The following is a 13527-nucleotide window of genomic DNA, read 5'->3' on the forward strand; positions in this document are numbered from 1 at the left end:
TTTTTGATGCTATAGATATAACCATCTACAACACCTCCTCCATCAATCTGAAGAAGCCTTTCACGATACAAAGAACCCTTTGATTATTCAGAGAGTTCTTTGAGTGTGCAAGGTTCTTTATAGAACCCTTGAATAACCATCTTTTTTAAAGAACGTACACTCTCAGCCAGGTTCTATACAGTACCAAAAAAGGGTTCTTTGGCTTATAACAATAAGGCAATCCTTTTTGGTGCTGTATTTTCAAAAAGGTTCTATAAAGAACCATCTACAGCACATTCTCCATCAAACTAAAGAACCCTGTCATCTTGCAAAGAGCCCTTTAAGCATGCAAAGGATTCTTTGATTGTTCATGGTTCTTTGTAGAACTATTTCCTTTACAAAAAATCCTTTTTTTGAAGATTGTATACACTTTTTTAAAAAGATGGTTCTTCAAAGGTTCTGTAGTTCTTTATGGAACCAAGAACACTTAGAGAAGCATTTGCACTATTTGATTGATGGAGAATGTGTTCTGTACAGCATCAAAAGGGTTCTTCTATGTTTATAAGCTTGGCATCATAACAGTAGTGGAACCTTTATTGGTGCTGTATAGAATCATTTTCTAAGAAGGTTCTATATAAAACCACATACAGCACATTCTCTATCAATCTGAAAAACCCTTGCAAGATGCAAAGAACCCTTTAATCATGCAAAGGGTTCTTTTAAGAGTGTACACGCATAAAAAGATGGCTCTTCAAGGGTTCTTCAGTTCTATATGGAACCAATCTTTTAATTAACCATTTGCATGCTTCAATGATTCTTTGCATGGAGGAACTGTTCTTCAGACTGTGTTGTATATGGTTCTGTTTAGCACCAAATAGGGGTCTTCGTGTTACACGCTTGACATCATAACAATAGTAGAGCCCTTTTTGGTGCTATATAGAACCCTTTTCTAGAAGGTTCTCTGTAGAACCACATACAACACAGTCTGAGGAGTCAGAGTCTCTGCTGCTCTGTTATACTGTACTCTGTGGTCAGTCAATCTTTACAGAACTGACTCTATAATATAATATTATACACTCACCAGTCACTTTATTAGGTACACCTTGCTAGTAAAAGGTTGGACCCCCTTTTGCCTTCAGAACTGCCTTAATTCTTCGTGGCAGACTTTCGCCAAGGTGTTGGAAACGTTCCTCAGAGATTCTGGTTGGTTATTTGAGCTCCTGTTGCCTTTCTATCATCTGGAACCAGTTTGCCCATTCTCCTCTGACCTCGCACATCAACAAGGCATTTTCGTCCACACAACTGACCACTCACTGGATATTTCCTCTTTTTTGGACCGTTCTCTGTAAACCCTAGAGATGGTTGTGCGTGAAAATCCCAGTAGATCAGCAGTTTCTGAAATACTCAGACCAGCCCGTCTGGCACCAACAATCACGCCACATTCAAAGTCCCTTAAATCCCCTTTCTTCCCCATTCTGATGCTCGGTCTGCACTTCAGCAAGTTGTCTTGACCAACTTTTTGCAGCCATGTGATTGGCTGATTAGCTATTTGTGTTAACGAGCCTAATATGTCCCTAATAAAGTGGCAGGTGAGTGTATACTAACAATGTTTGCCGTCCGGTGTGGACCAGAGGAGGATGGGTTCCCCTTCTGAGTCTTGGTTCCTCTCAAGGTTTCTTCCTCCTGCTCTCAGGGAGTTTTCCTTGCCACTGGCGATGCTTATGGGGGCTTGGACCCAGATTTTCTTTCTGTAGTACTGATTTTTCTGTAAAGCTGCTTTGTGACAACACCTGCTGTAAAAAGCATTGTATAAATACACTTCACGTGCTGGCATGCTTCACTGATTACTAGGGAGCGCTGATCCGATACTCAGTATTGGTACTGGCCCGATACTAGCCAGAATCACTGCATCAGACATCGAAAAAAGTGAGTGAATGTGAGCCATTAGCCTAAACTATCTCACTAATGCTTCGCTGAACTTGAGCGAGATGTGCCACAACTAGGGCTATCACCAAATATTTTAAATAGGATTTTATAATCCAATTGTAAAAAATACAGATTGCAAAAATGAATATTTTGTTGCGAAAAGAGCAGCACTACTGCGACAGCCTGCCTCACAAGTTCTTGCCTGAGCCAGGACCACAGCACTTATGATGGACCTCATAAGATGGAGTTCATAACCCAACAAAAAGAGCGATCTGTGCACCAAGCTGTCTAAAAAGCCCTATTTGCAAACACTTCAGAGCAGAACTTAAAGGTGAGCAGACGGCAAAATTGTGGAACCTCGAGATAAAGTTGCACACGTACTATGTAAGCTACAGTTACCAGCATTTCAGCACCAAGAGCACATTTTGAAAATATGCACCCAAATGCATCCATTTTACCACTGGTCTGCTCTCAAATGGCCATGCACAAAAATAGATATTCAGTTTGAACCTACATGTTCGTACGTTTTGGCCAATTTTGATGGCCCTAGTGACAAGACAGAATAGCAGCATGTGTGGGCCTCTTAGCAGTGTGGTCATCATATCGGCCATGTGGATATCATGTGTAATCTGCAACGAGAAACTGAAAAAGTCACAAAGCTTAAGTCAGATTCTTGTTTGAATTGTCCTGCTCCACCTTAAATTAAGTGATACTTTTTTGATCCCACAACCGGGGAAATTCCACCTCTGCATTTCACCCATCCGTGAAGTGAAACACCACATACACACTAGTGAATACATACATACTAGGGGGCAGTGAGCACACACTTGCCCAGAGCGGTGGGCAGCCCTACCGACGGCGCCTGGGGAGCAGTTGGGGATTAGGTGTCTTGCTCAAGGACACCTCAGTCATGGACTGTCAGCCCTGGGGATCGAACCAGCAACCTTCCGGGCACAGGGCCTGATCCCTAACCTCCAGCCCACGACTGCCCCAATGGTAAAGCAATTAAATTGTGTCACCTCAGGCACCATTTAAGGTGGAACAGGAAAATTCATACAAGAAGCTGCCAAATGAGAAATGACATCAGCCTCATAAAAGTCGAACGTTGAGTGACGTTTTACAGGAAACTGATCTACTTTTGAGGAAAAGTTTCCTGCTGGAGATGTGAGAAAAGCACCTGTAGCTGAACTAAAGATTAAAGCAGAACAAACTAAGTCTGGGTTTTGTTTATATTCTATTTTTTAGCCTGTACTTATTTTTTACAGCCAAGATGGTAAAATGAATATAAAATGTTGTGGCTCCCAAGGTGGTTTGATTTTTACTGAAAGGATAAAATGTCCCTTCTTAACATTTGGGTTGCGAGCCCTGGCCTAGAGTTTGTCGTGAGTGCCTTAATACGCCACGTCTACCGCACTGTGTTCCACTGTACATTTTATACTGGAAATGCTGTTGTTTTTAAGCTATAAGTTTAAGTTCTGGTCTACACTGCAACTTATTTTATGCTGTGTCATTGGAGTCTGGGCTACATTGAGTGTTGAAACTGAGTCATGTTGTGGGCTATGTATTCTTCCTTTGGGGGGGGGGTAAAATATTTGTTATACAGCTTGCGCATGATGTCATTTGATGGCTAAGTTAAGTGAAATGCATCCAGACAAATGTATTATTAACAGTTTAGTTGTTTAAAAGATGGAAAAAGGCTGGTATTGGTATCGGTATTGGTATTGGTAGATACTCAAGGCTGCAGTATCAGACATGGAAAAGTGATATTGAGCCGCCTCTATCAGTTACCATAGGCCTAACTACAGGTTGAGGACTAAAATCTTTATTGGGTCTATCACATAATTGTACTTACAATTTGTAGATGATTTTTTTGTTAACTACCATCACCACCACCATATCTGTGCAGCAGAATTTTCCACTCTACTGTGGACAGGCTGGAGGTAATGCTAGTTCTTGGGTTGTTTTGCACATAACCTTTTGTTGTGTAAGAGACGTCATGCAGCAACATCTCCAGGGTAGAATTCACTCTTACAATGTTCATTTGTTTGTGGTTGAACTTGAGCCTGGGGTGCCCAGTCCTACTTCTACTGGAGTTGTCAGTGAAAGAATAGCACCATTCAGGTACCATTTTCTGTAGTAACTTTCTGTGAGGGACCTTTTAGAGGTGGACATCTGGTTCCTATCATCACCACACTCTCAGAAATACAGGCAATTAACTGTCACTGCCCCTCTTGTCACCGGGGTGGGACCCTCAAGGCTCCATCTCCATCCCTTTAGTTGGGGAACATAACTCAACCATAATCCACTGAAAAGATCTGTTCTAAGCTGTACTGACTCCACACACCCCACCTCGCCTCCAGGCTTTTATTCTACGGTTCTGTTTTAAAACATTCGGTTATGAAAAGGAACAAATACCAACTTTTCACCTGGAGAAACTGATTTAAGCTTCACAATCAGACCTTAAAACCACTGCTGGAGCTTTGAGGGATTTGAGGGATTTACACTGCTTGTACCTTGATGAATGAAAAATGTACTTGTGCAGTACCTTAATTTCTAATAGTGCACTGTGAAAAATTCTGGCTTGGTAAGTTTCTCTAGAATGGAGCATCACACCAAGCCACCCTGAATCAGGTTCCCCAAAAATGGTCCACTATTGGTATAGTCCCCCTTTAGAGTCCCAATGTCTCTGCTCTAATATTCCACTAAAAAGATCTGAAACTTGTGATTGAAATGAAGGTTCTGTGCAGGTACATTTCTCATTCATCAAGGTACAAGCTGTGTAAATGTTCTCTCAAAGGTTCTACAGTGGTTTTGAGGCCCAATTTTGTACCTTAAAGACGTTTTCCCCAGGTAAAAAGTCTGTATTTGTTCCTTTTCATAACCAAATGTTTTAATGTAGAACAATAAAATAAGATGCCTGACTAAAGGTACTGAGATGTACCCCTGAGGGTACCACCCCAGTGACGAGAGGGGTGCCTTCTTTCTGAGAGTGTAGGAGGTGGATGGTCATTTCTGTTTAGACCAATAGCATTTGCGTGAATAAGAATAGTTTACATGTGCAGGCTATTGCTTGCAGGCCTGTGATCTCCATGAACTGTATACAGCAAAGATAATTTACAAAACAATGACCATCAACAAGGAGATATCCCAGTGGTGTGTGTGTGTGTGTTTTGTGTCCTTTTTCTTTTTTTGCAGAACGCTCAGGTAGCTTACCGTAGTTGAACTCCGAGACACATGGAATTCCGGTACAGTGCCTGCTGAAGACCCATTGAATGTCCTGCCTCCTTGTTAGTATGGTTTATGATGCAAAATGTGTCCATCCAAATACAAATAAGTACATAAAAGTACATCAGATGACTTCAGCTGATTTGGAAGGAAGCCCTCACCCTCTTGTTCAGGGGTCTGGAATGTAGTTTCCTCGACCTGTTGTGGCCACCTAGTGTAGCTACTAGGGCCTGACCAGTTGAATTCCACTCTATGCCCCACTTGCGGAATGAACCTCCTCCACTAATGCAATATGGGCCAATGTGTTCATTCAAAAGAGCATTTGTGAGGTCAGGCATTCATGTTGGAGAAGGCCTGGCTCTTCAATGTTCCTGTTCATCTCAAAAATGTCCAGTGGGGTTGAGGTCAGGGCTCTGTGCAGCTACCTGTCTATCTACACCGATCAGGCATAACATTATGACAACCTCCTTGTTTCTATGCTCATTGTCCATTTGATCAGCTCCACTTACTGTATAGGTGCACTTTGTAGCCCCCTTTTACCCCCATGGACCCTCACAGAGCAGATACTATTTGGGTGGTGGGTCATTCTTAGCACTGCAGTAACACTGACGTGGTGCTGGTGCAAGTGGATCAGACACAGCAGTGCTGCTGGAGTTTTTAAACACTATGTCCACTCACTGTCCACTCTATTAGACACTCCTACCTTGTCAGTCCACCTTGTAGATGTAAAGTCAGAGACGACAGCTCATCTGCAGCTGCACGGTTTGTGTTGGTCATCCTCTAGTCCTTCATCAATGGTCACAGGACGCTGCCCACAGAAAGCTGTTGGCTGTATATTCTTGGTTGGTGGACTATTCTCAGTCCAGCAGCGACACTGAGGTGTTTAAAAGCTCCAGCAGCACTGCTGTGTCTGATCCACTCAGACCAGCACAACACACACTAACACACCCCCACCACATAAGTGTTACTGCAGTGCTGAGAATGACCCACCACCCAAATAGTACCTACTCTGTGAGGGTCCATGGGGGTCCTGACCACTGAAGAACAGGGTAACAGAGCATCAGAGAAACAGATGGACTACAGTCTGTAACTGTAGAACTACAAAGTGCAGCTATACAGTAAGTGGAGCTGATAAAGAGGACAGTGAGCGTAGAAACGAGGAGGTGGTCAGAATGTTATGCCTGGTCAGTGTGTGTTATATGTTTGCCCTCTGAGGGACATGTGGAGTTAAGATAAGCCACTTTCAAAATTCAAAGCATCTTTTCTTATTTGAGGTCAATGTTTTTGTACTAAACTTAATCTTGATTTCAGGTCAACTTTTATGCTTGAACATTAAAGCAACATGTGTTTAAACCAGCAATCGAGCCAAAGTATTAATAGAAGCTGGAGAGACGAGTGCTTTGGAAACTACTGTTTACACAACAAGGTCCACTGTTCCCAGCCTATTGGGTCCTTGGATTACAACGCAAATAAATCTCCTGCTATAAATACTTACACAGGCTACTATGAAACAGCTGAGATTGGGATTAGGGTCCATGTCTGCACTGCACAACATTCAGAGAACAAGGTTAACTGAATTACTAAGAATTATTTGGAGTTTCAGTTTCAGAGAAAACTCAGGGGGCCGAAATCAAAAGAGCTCATGAAAGACCTCTAAAAAGTTTGTTATATCGTTGCTGTCGTATAAAAATATATTTCTGAAACAGAAACTTTATACAACAAGAAAAAAATGAAGATTTTTAATTCTTATGTATGTTAATTTAATTCTATCTTAGTTGAGATTTCTATTGGCTCATTTCGCATTAACCTCTTGTTCTCCAGGGCATGTTTTGGGTTGTCCATCTGAATGAAGGCAAATCCAGTAAGGCAAATTTTTCAGCAACTGCATGAAATAAATGTAAATGTTTGTTTTATTTATTTATTTATTTATTTATTGTAAAAGCCCCTAAAATGAACAGAACATGTGTTTTATGATCACATATATCACTATATGCTTACAATTTACTGCTGAAAGCCAAAAATCTCAGACGCTCTTTGTGTTATTTTATAAAAGTGATGTTTCCAGAGCAGATCACTGAAGAGACGCCGTCTGTTTATAGTTTAGAGCCCAGATTTGGGGAAAAACGGGTCGACTTTCAGTAGAAAAACAAACTGAGTTCAGCTTCTTTTATTATAAGGGTTTAAAATGACAGCACCGTCTATTAGACTGGAGAGAAGAGTTACAGCCTCACACGACGCCCAGCTTCTGAATGGAGCTTATGGAATTTGAACGTTATGAAGAACATGATGAAGTGCTTTTTAGAACCACCGGTGGTCTCAAGCATGAGTTGACCCTCTTTAAAACATCATTTAAATGTTCCTTAAACACAGACTTTCCAAAATTACTCCAATAATTCAGTGAATAAGATGTAAACAAAGTCATTCAGAGTGGTTTGATGTGAAGTAGTTCCATGTAGAGAAACTATGGAACTACTCAGATGTCTTTACAGTGGTAGTGATAGGAACCAGGGGTCGCCATGACTACAACACAGATATAGACATTTTATTTACCACCTAAACTGATTAATAAACCAACAAGTGTCTCCTGAGTTTTTATATGTAATGTTGATGATGGTAAAATAATAATAAATCTGAAAAGTGAAGTTTACTTTGGGGACTATTTTGCCTCGCTGCACCTTAAGTGTATCTCTATCATGAAAGGATTTTAACCTAATGGATTTGAATGGATCTTTAAGTTTAATGGATTTTACATTGTGGTCCAAAACAATGTCTCAGACATCATTCAGTGTATTAGTTATAACTTTCTGTGAGGGAGCTTTTAGAGGCATTAACCTCCTCGGACGTCTGGTTCCCTTCAAGCTGACAAAAAGGAGGGAGGTGACCAGACTGGTGTCATGGTGTGATGAAAACGACCTCATCCTCAACACGGACAAGACGAAGGAGCTGATAGTGGACATGAGGAAGGAGAGGAGACCTCATCGGCCACTTTTCATCCGGGAGCTCGAGGTGGAGAGGGAGGGCAGCTTTAAATACCTGGGTGTCCACATCAGTGAGGACCTCTCATGGTCACTGAACACCAAGCAGCTAGTCAGAAAGGCTCAACAGCGGCTGTACTCCCTGAGGAGGCTGAGGAAGTTTGGGATGTGTCTGCTGATCCTCAGCAACTTCTACAACTGCGTCATTGAGAGCCTCCTGACCAGCTGCATCACCGTGTGGTACGGCAGCTTGACCGTGATGGACCGTAAATGCCTACAGAGAGTGGTGAAGACTGCAGAGAAGATCACCAATTCTCCACTGCACTCTCTGCAGAACATTTACAACCATAGAGTCCAAAGGAAGGCTGCCTCCATCATCAAAGACCCCACCCACCCCCAGCACAGACTGTTCAAACCTCTGCCCTCAGGCCAGAGGTATAGGAGTATGATGTGCAAGACCGCCAGACTAAAGAACTCCGCAATCAGAGTTCTGAATCAGAAATAACTATTCACACTTCGCTCTGCCAGACTTAGGTACAGACGTGTGATGTGTATCCCACTGGTAAAGAACTCTTTCCACAGGAACAACCTGCACCTACTGCCACTTTACTGTAGCACATGTTTACAATTGCACTATTGCACTTTACCACTCATTTCTGCTGCAGATAATCATCTTCCCGGCAAGGCACAGCACTCTCCATCCATACCACTGTAATTTATACACTGTAACCTAACCTGTTGTAAATTTAAAAACCTCTATTAGTAGCCTATATTTAGTGCGTTATTTCTTGATTAATATATATGGTTGTATATATACTCTTTTGTATTTTTAATGTTATATCTGGCATTCTTAGCGAGGAGCAAAGTAAGCTTTTCATTGTATATAGGGAAACCTGTTAATGTTATGGCTGATCAGTGTATTGGTCAGTTTGGCCATTGGTCAGTTTCTAAACACATGACTGCTGTTGAGCAAAGACTAAAGGTTGGGTTGAGAGTGGTCCACAACCCAAAATGATGAAGCTCTGTGGACAGAAACTGACCATTAGTGAAGGTCTAAAAACCAGCAGAAGGTAATAACTAACTGGACCACTGCTGTTTCTATTTCTATTGTAATTGTTTTGTGTTTTGGACACTACATCAAGATTATGGCTTAGTGTTTATAGACGCCTGGATTCCTTCCTACTCAAACTTTTACAGGAAGTTTTAATTTCAGAATTTTTTTTTACTTGCCTGGAAAAACTGGCCAAAGAAACCTGAGAACCCAGAAGTGATTCAAGGAACATAAACAGCAAATCTAGTATTCTCCTCTGGTAACAATCACACAGTCAGTGAATCAATGGTGTTTTTCTCCTATAGCCCTGAGAACATGATGTCCATTTACTCCATAAACAATCTGGACGGTTGACTTATCAGACCACAATGCACGTTTCCACTGTGCATCACTCCATTTCAGACCCAGAGAAGTTGGCAACGTTTCTGTACATTGTTGATGGAGCGATTCGGCTATGCATTGTCCCAGGAATTGTATTGCACTGACCTTTTCATTGAAACACCTCCTTGTTTCTACACTCATCATCCACTTTATCAGCTCCACTGAAAACAGAAGCACTTTGTAGTTTTACAGTTGCAGACTGTAGTCCATTAGTTTCTACGCATACGCTGTTACCGTGTTCTTGAGTGGTCAGGACGCCCACAGGACCACCACAAAGCAGGTATTATTTAGGTGGTGGGTCATTCTCAGCACTGCAGTGAAACTGGAGCTAACTGGTGTGTGCAGAGAAGCAGATGGACTATGCATTTCTCTTGCTCATTCAGAGGAGGCGACAGGTGTTTGTGTTTCATGGCAGTTAAACGCCAGTAGATGGCGATCTAACTCCATAAATGCACTACAGATTCAGGAGTTGTGTGTTTGTGTGTAAAGTGTGTAAAAGACACTTTTTGTTCAAACAGATTTGTTTGTGTAACAAAGTCATTAAATATATTAAATTACTTATGTAACTTTTAGTACAAATGCTGATTAACGTCAATGTTTTCAATGGTATAAAATTAATTTTGTTGTAGATGAGTGCATAAATGATTCTGAATTCATTTTGCTGCCTAACTCTGTCCACTGCGGGAGCAGCACAGCACTGCCAGCAGAGCAAAGCCATGGTCAGTCATGGGATTTGATCCCACAACCTTCCTGTTGATGGCTCACCTCTCCTAATGCTAGGCTACTGACCACCAGATGACTGACAAAGCTGTAAATCCTGTTAATCCAAATGACTCAGGAAATTTGAATGTTGACATCCAGAATGAAGTTCTAATAAAACTAAGATGAGAATAAAATTATAATAAAATTATCATTCATAATAAAGTTCTAATAAAACTATCATCCAGATTAGTTTTTATAAAATGAACTTCAAGAATGAAGTTCTAATAAAATTAATATCCAGAATTAAATTCTAATAAAATTAACACATAATATAAAGTTCTAATAAAATTAGCAGCCACAAGGAAGGTATAATAAAATTGATATCCAGAATAGAATTCTAATAAAAGCAATATCCAGAATAAAGTTATAATAAATTAATATGCAAACTTAATATCTTCAAGGAAGACATAATAAATGAATATGTACAATAATGTATATTACAATTAAAAATGAGAATAAAACTGATACATTTTGTAAGATTAATATTTTGAATTAAATTACAATAAAATTCACATTCATGGTCAAGTTATGAAATTACCCTTTAGAATGCCTTATGTAGAAAAGTTAGGCTGTATTCCCGAGACAAATACAGCATTTAATAACCTAATAAGACACATTGAATAAAACATCTAAAATATATTTCAATAATTTATATCTCAGTCCGCACTGTACAAACTCTTCTTATATATAAAATAAGAAAAAATATCATAATGGCAATAGACTCTACATGATGGGCAATGATACAAAAACCAGTGGGTGTAAAACAGTATCTGGCAACTGTCAGATCATTCTGTGTTACATAATCCTCTCCTTTATCTCCCTAACTCCGCCCTTTTGCTTTCCTTTTACGATCCCGCTCTCTTGTACTCGTCTGTGATCTGCCATTCTTCTTGAAGAGAACTGAGTGATAAGAAGCTGTGATGTGCTGGGTTGACTCCGTCCTTCAAGAAGGTCATAAAAAGTGGCAAAAAAAAAAAAACTTAATTCATTCACTGACTTATTAATGAATCAGACAGTCATTAATAATCATTAGTCCACAGCATATTTAATCTGAATACAGAGCAATGTGGAAGACATGACCTCTAAAGTTAAGTAGAATTTCATGTGTGTTTGACTTATTTTAGTGGATTTCTGATTCACCTCAGTGGTTCTCCTTGAGCTTATCAGAGTTTCCATGTGAGTATCTGACTATCAAGGTGTCAAAGTTTATGTGTGGAAGCATATCGCTGTGGTCGGAACAAAACCTCATATCTCCAAAACAGCAACTTTACAGGAGACGGAAAAAAACATAATAAACTTTTAATGTTAGTCAATGGAACCAGACTTTTTTCCAAGTCATTTTAGGCTGTTTCTTTTGGTCCATTCATCAGGAAATTTACACCCAGTGGGAAGAGCAGCAGGCATTTTCAGTTTATGTCAAAAACTCACAAAAGTTATGATAAGTTTTGTTCGGACAGCAGTGATATGTTTATGACATACGTAAGTGCTAAAAGTTACGCCTAATTTCATAATTGAGTTTGTACTTTAAATGAGCAACATCTGCATTTGAAAGTTCTTATCTACATAACTGTTATTTTGTGTTATATAATAACTGTTATTAATAAAGTTTTTAATGTAGACCAAAATATGTACTACAGTAGATAAAATACAAATTAAAATTCAAGCAGCGATTTATAAATCTACTTTGAACAAAAATGGTACAAAGAAAAAAATGGTTAATGTACCATCAACTTCAGCGTATTATGTAAACATTCATTCTGAAATTGAAGCCTGCAACACGTTCCATTAAAGATTGTAGGACTACAAACATTGTGAGATGTTCATAAAACATCATAGACAGGTGATGCCTGTAAAGGCCTAGTCCTTTATTAAAAGGATGACTCGAGACTTACTGATTTGCCAAGATGCCTCAGCAACAAAACCCAACCTTTTAAAAAAATGATGGACATTGTATCCTGTGCAATAAATCAGGGAATCTCCAATGATAATTCTAGAGCACAGCAAATTCTCTGACTCTTCAAACTTTCTGCTAGCGCTCAACATCCTCGGGCTCCTCTAAGCAATTGGCTGAAGATCTGGAAATTAAGATAATTGATGCCAAAAAGATATGAAATTGCTTCCAGCTCACAATTTCCATAGTCAGCTAGGCGAGACCAGGCAGACTAAGCACAGTCTTTGAGAGAACTGCTGTATGCAGGCCAAAAAGGCAAAGCAAAACCCCCATATGACAGCAAAGGACATACAGGACCAAAGAAGTGGTGGAGCACTATTCTACTGTGCAGTGCTGCTTGTACAAACATGACTTGCTGTAATGTGGGGACTTACACGGATAAAGGGAGCCACCAACTACAGCCTCCAATATAGAATATAATTAATTTTTGATTATATGTGCATGCAACGTCCAACTTAAACACCAAGAAGCCAAAAGACAACTTGGAACAAAAGCCACCACAAAAGTCCACAATATTTAAATAAGTCAGAGGCACTTTGGAAACAAGTGCTCTGGACTGATGATGTAAAAATCAAACTCTGTTGGCCACAAACCTTGCGAACTGTTAAGCATGGGACTCTATTGAATTTTACAGTTAGGCAGCAACCAGTATCACAGGAAACAGTCTCCAGAATGGATTTCACTAAATATTCTTTTTCAAATTCTGGATGCAAATGTGACACAGATAGTTAACCTCTTCAACTCCTTGAGACCACCAAACCGCTCTTCATCATGTTCTTCATAAAGTTCATATTTCATAAGCGCCATTCAGAAGCTGGGCATCGTATGAGGCTGTAACTCTTCTCTCCAGTCTAATAGACGGTGATGTCATTTTAAACCCTTATAATAAAAGAAGCTGAACTCAGGTTGTTTGTCTACTGAAAGTCGACCCGTTTTTCCCCAAATCTGGGCTATAAACTATAAACAGACGGCGTTGAACAGGTTCTGTTCATTTGAGGGAGATTTTACAAAAATATAAATAAATAAATAAATAAATAAAATAAAAATGGACATTTATTTCATGCAGTTACTGAATAATTCACCCTATGATTTGGTCACAAAAATTCAGATGGACAAACCAAAGTATACCCTGGAAGCTAAAAAGAGACTGGCTTCTACTACAGAACAATGATCCAAAACATGTCAACACTATTTCAAGAAATGCACGCAGTCTACAAGAAAAAAGTGAGGGAAAATCCTAAAACTCATATATCTGATATCTGCCCAAGTGAGTGTTA

This window comes from Pygocentrus nattereri, chromosome 17 (genome assembly GCF_015220715.1).
Source record: "Pygocentrus nattereri isolate fPygNat1 chromosome 17, fPygNat1.pri, whole genome shotgun sequence".
Classification (NCBI taxonomy): domain Eukaryota; kingdom Metazoa; phylum Chordata; class Actinopteri; order Characiformes; family Serrasalmidae; genus Pygocentrus; species Pygocentrus nattereri.